At 40.9% G+C, this 12,827-nt stretch overlaps 1 protein-coding gene across 7 annotated transcripts in view; it reads right to left on the reverse strand.

Annotated features, from left to right (window-relative positions):
- The window catches only part of AKAP13 (A-kinase anchoring protein 13), a 224,007-nt gene that overhangs the window by 203,631 nt on the left and 7,549 nt on the right, over window positions 1-12,827 (reverse strand). The window lies entirely within an intron of this gene.

Consider the following 12,827-nt stretch of genomic DNA (forward strand, 5'->3'; position numbering starts at 1 on the left):
CACAAAACCAAACCCACCCAAACTAACTGAATATGGATGACTGCAAGTCTCCAAATCAACGAGGGAGTTTATCACTGTTTAAGAAAGAATCATTGCTTGTTCCAAGACTAAAAACTTATAATTCTGGCCCCAGCTGAAGCACTATCATTCACTAATCTGGTACAATTTAGTCGGGTTGATCCTCTGCTCAGACAGACAGGGCATTATCAAAAGTTCCTCTATTCATTTCGCTTCCTGTCAGCCAGTGAAAGCCCCTTTTATACGCTTCTCGAGAGGCTGTTAAAACCAGGGAAGACTTTCTGATAGAGAAGATAAGGTAGCTGGATTTATTCATGAGAGGAGGAAGGGAAGTTGTACAGGCTGATTACAGCTGCCCCAAAGCTGAAAAGTGAAGGTTTGGAGGAGAGAGGTAGAAGATGATGGATTCTTATTAATAGGCATATACCAATAGCATTACTGTTAGAACTAGGCATTACCTCTCCTAATATTCAGCTACAGAACTGAGATTTTACTCTTCAACTGCCATCACCAAATATGGACATGTGGTTGAATAATTTAAAAATATATGGATGAGGCAAGAATCGGATGTTTTAAGAGACTAGGCAATTTTTTTTTTTCTCTCAAAAAAGAACAATACCCAAAACCGAAAGGATAAACTAGCCAGAGTCAGAGGGAAGACAATGCCTAGAAAGGCTCTCCCAGATTAAGACAGTTCACATATAATTTTCAGGTTCAGATCTTCTTCTTACTGCCGACGTGAGCACTCAGACTTCAATGGAGTAGGATGGCAATTTCCACATTACTTAACATGTGTCAGCAATTTTGAACAGTTGCCTTGCAGATTCTTAAGAGCTAACCAAGCAAAACCCCACCACAAAGCCTGGTATAGTACTTGGCAGATGAAAAGCTGCCTGGAAACTCTATCAAGACTGAAAAACATTCCCCCTATTAATGTTCAAACAATCTGGTACAGTTAAAATAGTTTGAAAATGTAGTAAGATGGAAATACAAACAAAAACACATTTCTCAAGTTTAAAAAAGTCGAGCCAAAGCAGCAAAGCTCTACCAAAAGTTAGGGCTAACAATGATGGTTGCAGGGGTAAACCCTGCCTCTTCCTTCCCCTCTCCCAGACTATTCTTCTCCAAACGAACTAGCAAAATAAACATGAATCGAAACAACCACAGCAGAAAATAGTATGCAGCTTTAAAAGAAAGAACACAACTCAACTATAATTCATCATTACTCCATCCAGTCCAAATACATGTCAAGTCATTAACTGTCTTCCCCTCTGACAATAGTAAATGAGATCAATACAAACAAAAATAATAAAGTGTTTTTCAACACATTATTAAATGGACAGGAAGACTTGAAAGACAAGCTGATGCATTTCTGAACAGGCACCAGTTTGAATCAGACAGGGATGGAGTACACATCTCTAACAGGCAGAAAGAGGGAATAACCCAATCTAGAATGGCATAAAGACCCAACAGAGGTGGTCCACGGGTCATCACGTGGAGTGTGATGCATCAGAGATACTTATGTAAATAGGGACAAGACTGCCAAATTACCTCTTGCTTTGTAGCATACCAATATGCAACCAAAAAGCAAAGAGCTACAACAAAATCCAGAGCTTGTTTTGATCCAGTTTCTCCTTTAGGTTATTATTAACTCTAGACAAAGCTTCAAGCACAAACTGTGCAGACACTCCAGTTTGCTCAGTGGTCACGTAATTTCTTCTCAGTGATCAAGCAGAAAATTAGGGAAGCAGGAGACAACAGTTGCTTTCTATTCTGCCACCAGCCTGCATCTCTTCACACACATCACTTAAGGCAAAGCTCAGCTGGCACTCACTCTCTCCACTTTGTACTGCAGTGGAGATCTTGCCTGTTGCAATCACCAACTTCAATCGTAAACTACAGCAGCTTACTTGGCAAATGCTCAGATTTAGTGGGTATTTCAGAAAAAGCTGCCAAGTCTCAGATTCCCCACACAGTAAATAAAGGTAATACTGCTCACATATCTTCACACATGCTTTGCCACACAATATCTGAAGAGACGACATACTGTTGTAAATCTACAATGCACAAAAGCAATTGTACATGTTAATTTGCAGTTCAGCACTATTAATAAGGACACGTTTATCAAAGTACAAAGGGTGTTTCCTACAGTGGGAATGTCATAATGAGATGACAAGACACAGCCTGCTTGTTCTGCACACTTTGAAAGATTGCTAGGTCTTCCTTGTCACAAAACAACTCGTTGCACCAATATTTAATTTTTTTAAAAGTGAAGAAAGTGCATCCAAAACTTCTCATTTGTTTTCAAGTCTGAGGAGCCCGCACCAGCAAGTTAAGAGCCACTGATACTGCACTGCAAGGCAAGGAAGAGGCACAGACTGTATGTTCCTTGGTCAACTCTTTTCAGCTTGATAAAGACCCAACCGCGCCGGATGCTACAGCTGATGTGAGGGAGTCAGACTAAATCTGCCCAGCCTTCCACTCCAAGCTGACACACTAGAAGACAGCCACAACAACAGGCCAATGCCCACTGTTACAGAGCTGGATGCAACTAATTCCATTCAGTTAAAAATATGACTTCACACACATGACAGTTTCAGGAAAGCCAAAAAAGAACAGATTTTTCTGGCTCTTACTTTTCACTGACCAGCTTCTGCAAGCTCAAGGGTGGTTGTTGTGATGATGTTGGGGCTTGGGATTTGCTTTCGTTGTGGGTTTTTGTTTTTTTTATAACCCCTAAAACCAGAAGTTCCTACTTCTAAAAACTAGGTTAGATTTTCCCCCCCTCCTTCACAGGCCTGGCTATGGATACACAGATGACTAGTTTCTAGCTTCTGTACTGTACTAAGTTGGAATATCTGCGACTGAAGGCGATGGAAGCTTTCAATAGTAGTTTCTTTGTCACATCAAGAATCTGCTTCACCACACAAGCCTGCAATTCCAGATTTCTGCATACATTGCAAGGGGCATGTGGCACAGATGCTTACCAGTGGCTGGAGTTCAGCACGTTCCTGGGCAGTTCGGCAGTGACCGTGTTTAGACTGTTAGAGAAGGTTTCAGCAGAGCTCAGAAATGAAGGTCGGGAAAGAAATCCAAAATTCAGAGAGTAAACCCCACAGATGCAATTCAGACTTTGCAAACTCGTGATGCATTGAAAGAGCACGGGTTTTCCATCTCATCCTCTGAGGGAAGCTGCAGCACACACTTAGCAGTGCCAGAGCTTGCACACTTAGCTTACCAGAGCATGCACAGGAGAAGGTTTGTGTGCAAACAGAACAAACAGACTCTACTAAATTCTTGTAACCAATTAAGCAACGATTTTCCTCGGAGAATACAGCATCACCCAGCTGCTTACCTAATCCTCAACCCCTGCTTCTTGAGCTGGCTTTCAATTTTTAAGTCTTCCAGTTCTCTTCAGAAGCAAAAGCCGAATGAATGCCAATTCTCTAGACATGCTGTTAAAAGGCAAATAAAAGCCCTGCAAAGACCATCAGTACTCAAAAGTGACTTATCACTAATGAGCTTTCACCAGTAAGTCTGCAAACATTAATTCATGTGAGTAGTCATGCTAAATTCACCCAAATGGCCTATCTGCAAGGCTCTCCTCCAACCTGAACTGGACTTCAAGACAAGGGAAGACCAAACCTGCAAGATGACTATGGATTTTCTCTATTCTGCTTCCCTGTGTTAAGCTACCCAGTGATGTTAAGCAGATGCATTCTGAATGTGCTGCTACATCTCATTTAAAGGGGGGAGAAAAGGAAAGAGTCAGAAATAGTACTTATCTGAAAAAAGCAAATATTTTAAAGTAAGTACTGCTACTGTTTGTAGAATGGCTTGGAAGAGAGATACATCTGAAATTGCTTTAAATACACGTGTTCAGTTTTTAAACTGTATTCGAATTAACCTGACAAATGAGCTTTGTTAGCATTGCTCAAACGAAGCCGAGGGTCCCGTCCCCCACCTTCTTCCTAAGTAAGCAAGCACAACTTTCTGGCATAGACACTGGTGTGTGAGATTTTAACATTCCCCTTTCCATAAACAGTCATACATCAAGCTCTAAAAATTTGCTTCACAGAAACATTTGCGCTAGTAAAACTCAATTATTCTAGTATTTGTATGACACATGCAGGAGGGGTGCATAAAAAGGTTATGGTGAGCTCATTTAAGAATTTAAACAAGTACTTGATAAAAAGTTTTTGAATTATTCACTCAGCTCCACTATTAAATCAGGCTTCCAAAGGAGTCTTTAAACAATAGTACAGAAGACGCTGTATTTATAACTAAAAGGCAGTACTGAAGCTATCGCTCTGTCTGACAGCCCAAGTCATTCATAATTACAGTTGTAAATGCACTCAGGCACAGTATCATGCATTGGTTCACAATCCTGCCGGATTAACTGGACACTTTGAATATTTATACTCATATTCCTTTCTGGAGAGGCAACACCATTTCTGTCTAAATAACTTAAGGACTGTTTTTTAATGCTAAGAAAGAGCAATTTCTTCAAGAACATTCAAAATTGAGAGAAGCGCTTCAGAACAGTACTAAGCAAGATTGGGACAATACTTTCCATTTATTTATTTTTATACCAGCCCACACGGGCTGGCACACAAGTATTTTGCTATGCCCCCCAAAGCTTCAGAGCCAAACTCTACTGGTGACATCACCGTGCATCTCTGTTATAAACTTTCATACTAAGTTTACATACAGCATAGCAATTTCCTGCATATTTGCTCCTTGCATACATAGCAAATTTTTATTTTTTTTTTCCAAACCTCCAAGCCCTCTTGGAATAATGACCATCTCTAGAGGGAGGAAAAGCAGAGGACTTTGAAGAGATAATGTAAGTGGTGCTCCATATCCGATGCACATATCCTCTCACCACCTGCCTCCCTTTTCCCCATCCCTTTCTCTTCCACATCACAGGGTGCTCTTGGTAGTTCAGTTCGATGAACATGAGCCAAGATTTCCTCTCAAAATAACTAGTCGTAGACCATTTCAGCTATAAGCATCACCCACAGAAACATTCCCGTTTGCATATCATCCTCTCTCCTGAATCAGTCTGTTCCCAAATAAACTCATGGGCTGGTGATACAAGGTCAAAAAGTTGTGAAAAAAAACTAGGATACCCTCCCACTACATCCAGCCATGCTCCCAGAGCAAGGGCAGGATGAGTCAGTCTCTCAGTATAGCTGGTTTCAGGCACTTCTGACAGCACTACTTTAATGACAGTATTTCATTTCCTTTAGCCACCTCACTGAGAGCGCTCAAGCTAAGTATTAATGAAGTGTTTTAACACTCTCACTGTCTGGAGAAGACGTGGGATGTCACCTAACCAGCTGCTCAAGGGTGAGCACATAGCTGCTCCGTTCACCAACACAACCAAGAAAAGGGCTTTTGGATCACACAAGCTAAGGAGAGGTTTGGAGGCGAGAAGTGAGAGCCAAAACTACCACATTAATGAATACCACCAAGCCCTGGGACAACAGTGGGAGCCTTCCCTGAGCAGAACCAGCAGCACATCAATCTAAGACCACCATAACCCATCAAAGAAAAAGAAAAAAATGTGAAGGAAGGTATCTTGTAATTTCTGAAGAAATGGGAATTCACATAGTTTTGCTGTTACAAAACCCAGCCATAGCAGCAATGCCATCAGCAAGACACCTCCTGAAATCTTTTTTCTCTTTAAAAAAACCCTTAAATTCAACTTTGCTGCTGTACTTTCCTTCAAACCTACACCCCACCGCCTTATCTGCATCTTCTTACAAATCTCTCTATTTGAAGCACTGGTTTTCCTGACTAGGGCTAAGACTAAACACCTGCATCACTGCAAATGTAATTATGGCAAAATATCACGGCTATTTGTAGACTTCCTGTTCATCAAATAATATTAGTGTACCTTTGCCTTGAGCAATTATTTACAGGGCTGGAAATCCTGAAGAGGCACTAGAGAGATAGCAGAAACAACTCCCCCCTCCATTATGCAATGATGCTTAGCATTAATTTTTGGAATGACTCGAGGAGAAAACAAAATCATCAGAATAATTCTTTATAAATCTGTCCAATGAAAAGGAGAAAAAAATTAATTCAGCTAGAACTCTGCATTAGCTTAGTCCAATCAAGACAGGGAGGCATTTTACTCTTAATCTGAATTGGCAGCTCAAATTCATCTTCAGACTCCAATGCAGGCTTTAAGTCAAATTTCTAAGCAGAGTAAAACCCTTATTAGCTTGTCTTCACTATAATTTTAATCTTAGTTAACTCCAAATATGTAATTTATGATAAGAATAACTCACTTTTCTTCAGAACTGGATATACTGCATGCAGAATTACTCCCTGGCTAGCACAGTTAAGGTTAGAGAAATTATTTTTCACATATTGACAGCAAAAGAAAAATCACTGAAAGCTTTACAAACAAGCAAAAGCATTTTCATAAACACATCACAGTCAGTTGTATTAATTCAGCTAATATGTACCTAACCCGTCAAAACCTGGCCATGCAGTCTCACTTTAAACTGATGCTGTGTACTAGACAGATTTTTGATCTCTTTAAACACTGGTATTTCTCTTTCACCACACACACAAGGAATGGGAAAAGAGAGGAAAATAGTTGATATTTCTACCTTTAAAAAGCATCCTGTTCCCTCTCCCCTCCATTTTGCCCAATTTTTGATTAAAACTACAAGCAAAGTAAACACCTTGTAAAGACATCTCGACTTCCACTAACATGACAAAATTCATAATAATTTGTCTAGTTTAATTGAAAAATATTTTGAAGCACTGTCTAAAATTTACAAAATCTGAGTCAATTTTTGTCAGTGCTGCTGGTACACAACACTCACCCATGTCAGCATAAGCAGTATTTACATCCTGTAGCAAACCTAAAGCACCAAAGCCCAGGTTACTATCTCTCTCAATCATGACATGCTCGTTACGTACTTCCTGCATTATTTGCATGGTTTCTTAGGTTTTGGGGGTTTGTTATGGTTTTTGTTTGGGTTGGGGTTTTTTTAAATGCTAATACTAAAATTTTTTTAGTAAAAAGCTAATGAGAGCTCTCACTCAAGCTCAAGAAAAAACAGCGTGAATTATCAGGGTAGTTTCCTACCCTCCTTTCTGCACTTGCTACCACAGTTTTGTGTCGTTCCCTTCATTCTCACTCCTCTTTAAGAGGTGGTTTCACGTAAAAGCAGTTCAACTCTTATCACCCATCTCCAAGCCTGCAAACCAACACGTCCTTTCAAGTGAAGCTTACACCCTGTCAGAGTCTATTTGTATAATCTGAATAAGAGAGACAGGGAATAGTTATGTGTTTGCCAAGCGGGGGGTTGTGATTTGAGAGTGAAATCCAAGCAAGATGCACGGACCAAGAGAAGAGCCGGACTCTGCACAAGATCAGGTCTATCCTGCATCACATATTGCAGTCGCAGGCTGGCACAAGTGACACCAGATATTTTAATGACTTGCACTAAAATCCTCACGAACGGAAAAAAAAAAATCATTACACATTTTAGCCTCTAGATTTTCCTCCATTTTGTGTGGGGTACACATGCAAAATTTAAGGTTTCCAGGACTCAGCACCACATATGGCCCTGCAATGAGCCATGCTTAAAGTGGGCAGCTGTGTGAGGGAAGCGAACCGGAGAGGACTCAGACAGATGTTTCCATTCATGAACACTGCCAAGGAGCCAGGAATGCCGAGTTCACTACCTTGGTGTTATTTACATTTCACAACATTCAGTAATAACCATGCCACAAGCAGTTTAAAAAAGGAAAATACGGCACAGCAGGGGAGTGTTTCACCACTGCCTTCATTAAGGGGGCAAAAAATAAAAGTTTTTTTATTCCAATTCTGTAACTTTGCCTTGTTTCATTTTGCTCACTATCATGAAACAGGACATTAGCATCCCAGCCTTGCCCCTCCACTGGCAGGACTCCCCCGGGCTAATTACCTGCCATTGCCATTTTGAAAGAGGAGTGTGCCTAGACTTGCTTCTGGGGCATCAAGGATGGTTAACCACGTGGTCCCTGAACTACCTGAACTTTCTCCTTCTGTTTTCTAGAATAAACTGCTTTTTAATCTAGCACAGAGGACAGTTTCTCATTTAGCAACCGTGCCACAAACCAATCACTCCAAAGACCAAACCTGGCACTCTTGGCTCACAAATGGTTGGGAGCATGCGTTTCAAAGGCATTCATCCAAACCTCAATCCTGAGACCCAACAGGTTTGAGAATTGGCTGCCAGATCCAGTCCAGCAACTAGAACAGCTACTCCAAGCACCATCCCATCCACCTGAACACACCGGAGTGTTATACACAGACCTCATGCGATGACACGCTCCACCTGTCCTGAGGTGGTCCCTGCGGGAAGGGATAGGAAGGGTGATGGGGAAAGTATTTTTTCATACCAGCTTTGTGATCCACGAAGTCCTTTCTGAGCTCACAGCAGAGGTATAGAGAAGAAAAAAGGTCACTATAATTCCTTTTCTATGGAAGTCAGTACTTGCTTGAGCTTTTAAAGGGGTTCTATGCTTCAAATATTTAAGCTACACACTCTGTATCGTGTTTCTTTTAAAGTGTCGTGCTGGTGAACGTTGCCCAGACAGGGCAACTTTACTGTGAGTGAGTGAGTGCAAGGCTCCCCTCCCACCTCCACCACAACGGGACACCTTCCTTCCTGAAGTAAACCAGACACTAATGCTATTTATGGATCCAGTTGCAGAACCAGACAGGCTTCCTAGCCACTATTCATCAATGTGCAAATAGGTTTTATTTCATGGCAGGGAGAACAGAATTAAAAGGGGAAAAAAAAAATAACACCCTGAAGTTCTGCCTTACTTCTTAAAAGAAATACATGTTTGAATGGTAGCTGGAAAATCAACATGTAACAGTAATACCTGCAAATAAAGGCAGATCACACCTTTGGAGACCACATTTTTTTAAAATAAATTGGCAATTTCAAATAGAGGAAACCAAATATCAATGGAAAAGAAGGCCAGTTGACATACCAAGGGACAGATCTCCAGAACATCAGCTCTGTCTCTCCTACACACCCAAAAGAAAGGCAGGGAACATAACTGTGAAATCTTCCTTACTTCACAGAAGACTACATCAGTTTCCAGAGACACATAGCTGGACAACATTCACTAGCACTACTTTTGAACACTAAAACTGCAGAGTCCACTGACTTGCCCTGCTAACTCTCTGGGGTTTTAGTGGGAAATCCAATTTTGTTCTTACAAGCATTTTCATAAAAGCACCTTTGCATTTAAAACGCCAACTGTAAATGCATCTGCTATTCAGATAAAGCACCCATAAGCACATCATTTGATATGCAAAAAGTTTTACAAAGCTCTCAAAGAGCCTAAGGACATTTGGAAGGGTAGACTAAAGTTTAGAATTAGTCTTAGCATACCATCAGCAAAAAATAATTCTATTCTTAGATACCTCCCTTTGGTGTTTCCTTTTTTTTTTTCCTCTTTCTCCTTTGAGAAAGTTGTTCGGTTATTAAAAAAAAAAAAAAATAAAAATGGAAGAACCTGTTCTGCAAGGCATATGAACAAAGCAGTTATCTTCCAAAAAAAGAAAAGCTCATTCAAAAGTATGTAAATATCAGAGCTGGTAACATAAACAATAAAACCACAGGAAACACAAGAAATTAAGAATAGATCAGGACTTATTCGATTTCCCGGCTGCTGGATATATAAGTACTTTTCTGGGTTGGACATATCAGGGAAGATTTATCTTCTGAATAACAGACAATGAGGAGTTGACAGATAATGTAAAGAGGCAAACAAAAATCAGTGTCTGCTCTCATCTGGCCTGTGCTCCTTTGCAGGCAAGGACACTGACCACCAGACAAGGCAATGACACCAGGACTGTCACATCACGGCACATCAGCATCCTGAACTACACAGTGAATTGAAGTTTGCTAACTTCAACGAGAAGTTAACAAACAGGGTTACTCGTGTATCTTCACAGGATGCTGCCTACTGCCCAGGACACGTCCAAAAGTCTGCTCTTGAATGAGGAATGGCGTGCTAATGCTGAAGCTGAGCAAGAAGCAGAGGTGACAGTGAGTTCCCAACATGCAGGGTGGTCCATGCCATCGCCACCCCACAACTCTCCCTGGCTGGAAGGCACACTCCCAGAGCTCATCAGTGCATTCCCTAGCTCGGGCATCTTCCCAAATTCCCCGTTGCTGCTAGACTCTCCTCTAGCAGCATCCCAACAGCTCTTCTCTCCATCACAGGAATTATTTCTTTTTACCAACTGGCCAGAAGTGACAACAGTCCCAGCTAGACAGTTTTACGTGTCTTGTGCAAGGGTTCAAAACGCTGCTCTGCTGAGTACCACGGCCACACTAACACAACAATAGCTCCCTGCTACTCATTTCAACTTCCACCAAACACTAAACCAAGTTTTCTTCATCCTCAAGTTATCCAGCCTTTTTTTAAGAGACAAAAATATTCCTACGAAGAAAACAATTTCTCTCTTTCAATGTAAACACCAAGTGATGTAGCATTCCCAAAGACAAAATTTAAGAGGAATTAAAGCATGCTTCCTTCAAAATGGCCTAAGTTTCTCTTGGCACCGAAATATCACAAGCCCATACACAGGTATTTATGCAACAGTATTATTCTTTTTTAATTAATATGAGAAGCACTGATGAGACTAGGCTTTTAGTAAAAGCTGGCAGATTTTACAAATTAGTTCCTGGGGGGGGAAGAAGACTCTTCTAAGCAGAGCATTAAAAAGCTTTATAAGTTTACAGGCACTTGATACCTTTTATCATTTTAAGGCACTCCAAATGCTCAACCTTTTTATATAATGCAATTGTATTGTAACTGTATGAATGCCATTTATCTGTCATCTCATAGTATTAACTGGCCTAGCAGAGGGGACAGGTCACACAAGCAATCCAGTAAAGAAAGGCTAAAAAAAGCACGATCATGTTTTGTAGTTCCAGGAAGATACATACATTTTCAAGCATTTTCTTTGCCACAAACCCTCTGTCCTCCTCAAGTAGTTTTGAATTTTCATTTCAAAACTTGCTCTCTGCTTGCTGTTTTCCTTTTATACGCCCGCTGTAAGCTGTTACTGGGCTAGGATCTCTTAGTAGTCTCAAACAGCCCAGTGACTTCTGAACTTTGAGATTATAAAGCAAGAAAGTTACTGAACACTCACATCCAAGTTGACTGGATAAGAAAAAGCAGCACAAAGTCCTGCCAAAATCCTAGCTAATCTGATAAAGAGAAAACCAGGGAGGTCTAAGCACTAAACCCCACAGTTTAAATAGAGCAAATTCCAGCTGCAGAAGGAAGTGCATCACATTTAGCAGGGTACCTCTTCTTCAGATATGACATCTGAAGAGACGACATTTCACCATCTTAAAAGGTACTGCCCATAAGTAAATTCTAACAGTAAAATTCCCAAAATACAGGAAAACATGGAACCGACACATGAATTTCATATAGATCGACAAATGCTGCTTGTAATCTGACTGGAAGGAAGGAGAAACAAATTAGGGACATACGTGACATGCAGCTGGTTACCACTTAAGTACTTCTTTAATTCTTCCACTTTCAACACACTTCACAAACAACTAATCCTCTTAACATCCATGCAAGCATATTTATTATCCACAGTTTTAGCTTGTAAGCTCTTCAAGCAATGAGCTAGTTCTTTTTCTAGCTTAATACATGGCTTATGAAAATTGGGACCGAGGCCCTGTTATAGCTGTGAAACAACTGCCAAGAAATCAGCTCCCATCACCCCACTCCCCTCCAGCATCTTACTGAGAAGACTAGCAAGACGCCCACTCAAGAATGTACTTTTAACCTAGGTAAATGCTCACATCTCAGCCTCCATGCTACATGAACCACTCTTCAGGCTACAGTACCAAAAGAATCAGTCAAAAATTTATTAGCAGCCCTGGTCAGGGTGGAAAGGTAGCTCCAGATTTTGGAGACTCCCAAGCCCCCCTTACAAAAGCAGATTCACACTCCCATGCCCCAGTCAGTGGAGCTCCATGGAGCCACCAGCACACACACACAGTCGCACGGCAGGTGCTAACGTAACCCCCAGCATCCTCCTATGACAGACCTGAAGACAACATGTATCTATTTTCCCTTTGGCAACTGTACTACTTAATATAGAAAAACCTGCAGTTAGAAACATCTGCAGCAACATTTCGCCTTGCATCACACAAAAGTGTAAAGAGTCACCTGGACCTTGTGAAATAAATATTCATTACACAAAACTTTCTTTTATGACAGCACATACAAGAAGGGGTTTAGTTTTTATTTCTCTACTCAGCAGAGACAACCTACCTTTTCGCAGCTGCAAGGAGAAGAGAAACTATAAACATTTACATTTAATGCAATGAAAGCTTTGCTCACCACCTCTTGTGTTCCACTGCACTCTTAGATGATGATCACTCATCATAAAAATGGGTGGAGCAGCTGCAAACCACTTAGCGATGGAAAAACTGACTCCCATATTCAAGAGAAACTCCTGCACAGGCTGGAAACCCCACTGAAACGAAGTACTGTCATTACTCCTCAGATGGGAAGTCTTTCGACTGCAGATGCAAACACATCTGCTACGTAGCACATGAACCAGCGTGGTTTACTTTTATCTCCAGAATCATCCTCTGCACCAACTCAAAGACCTTCAGATCAGACTACAGAAACTGTTTTAATCTAAGTCACACAAACTCATTCATCTTCAGTTGTTTTTAAAACAATTAAAAACCAGCACTCCCCAAGTACAAAGTGCAGACTTTAAGATGACCAGTGCCATC

This window comes from Athene noctua, chromosome 13, assembly GCF_965140245.1.
Source record: "Athene noctua chromosome 13, bAthNoc1.hap1.1, whole genome shotgun sequence".
In the NCBI taxonomy this organism is placed as follows: Eukaryota; Metazoa; Chordata; class Aves; order Strigiformes; family Strigidae; genus Athene; species Athene noctua.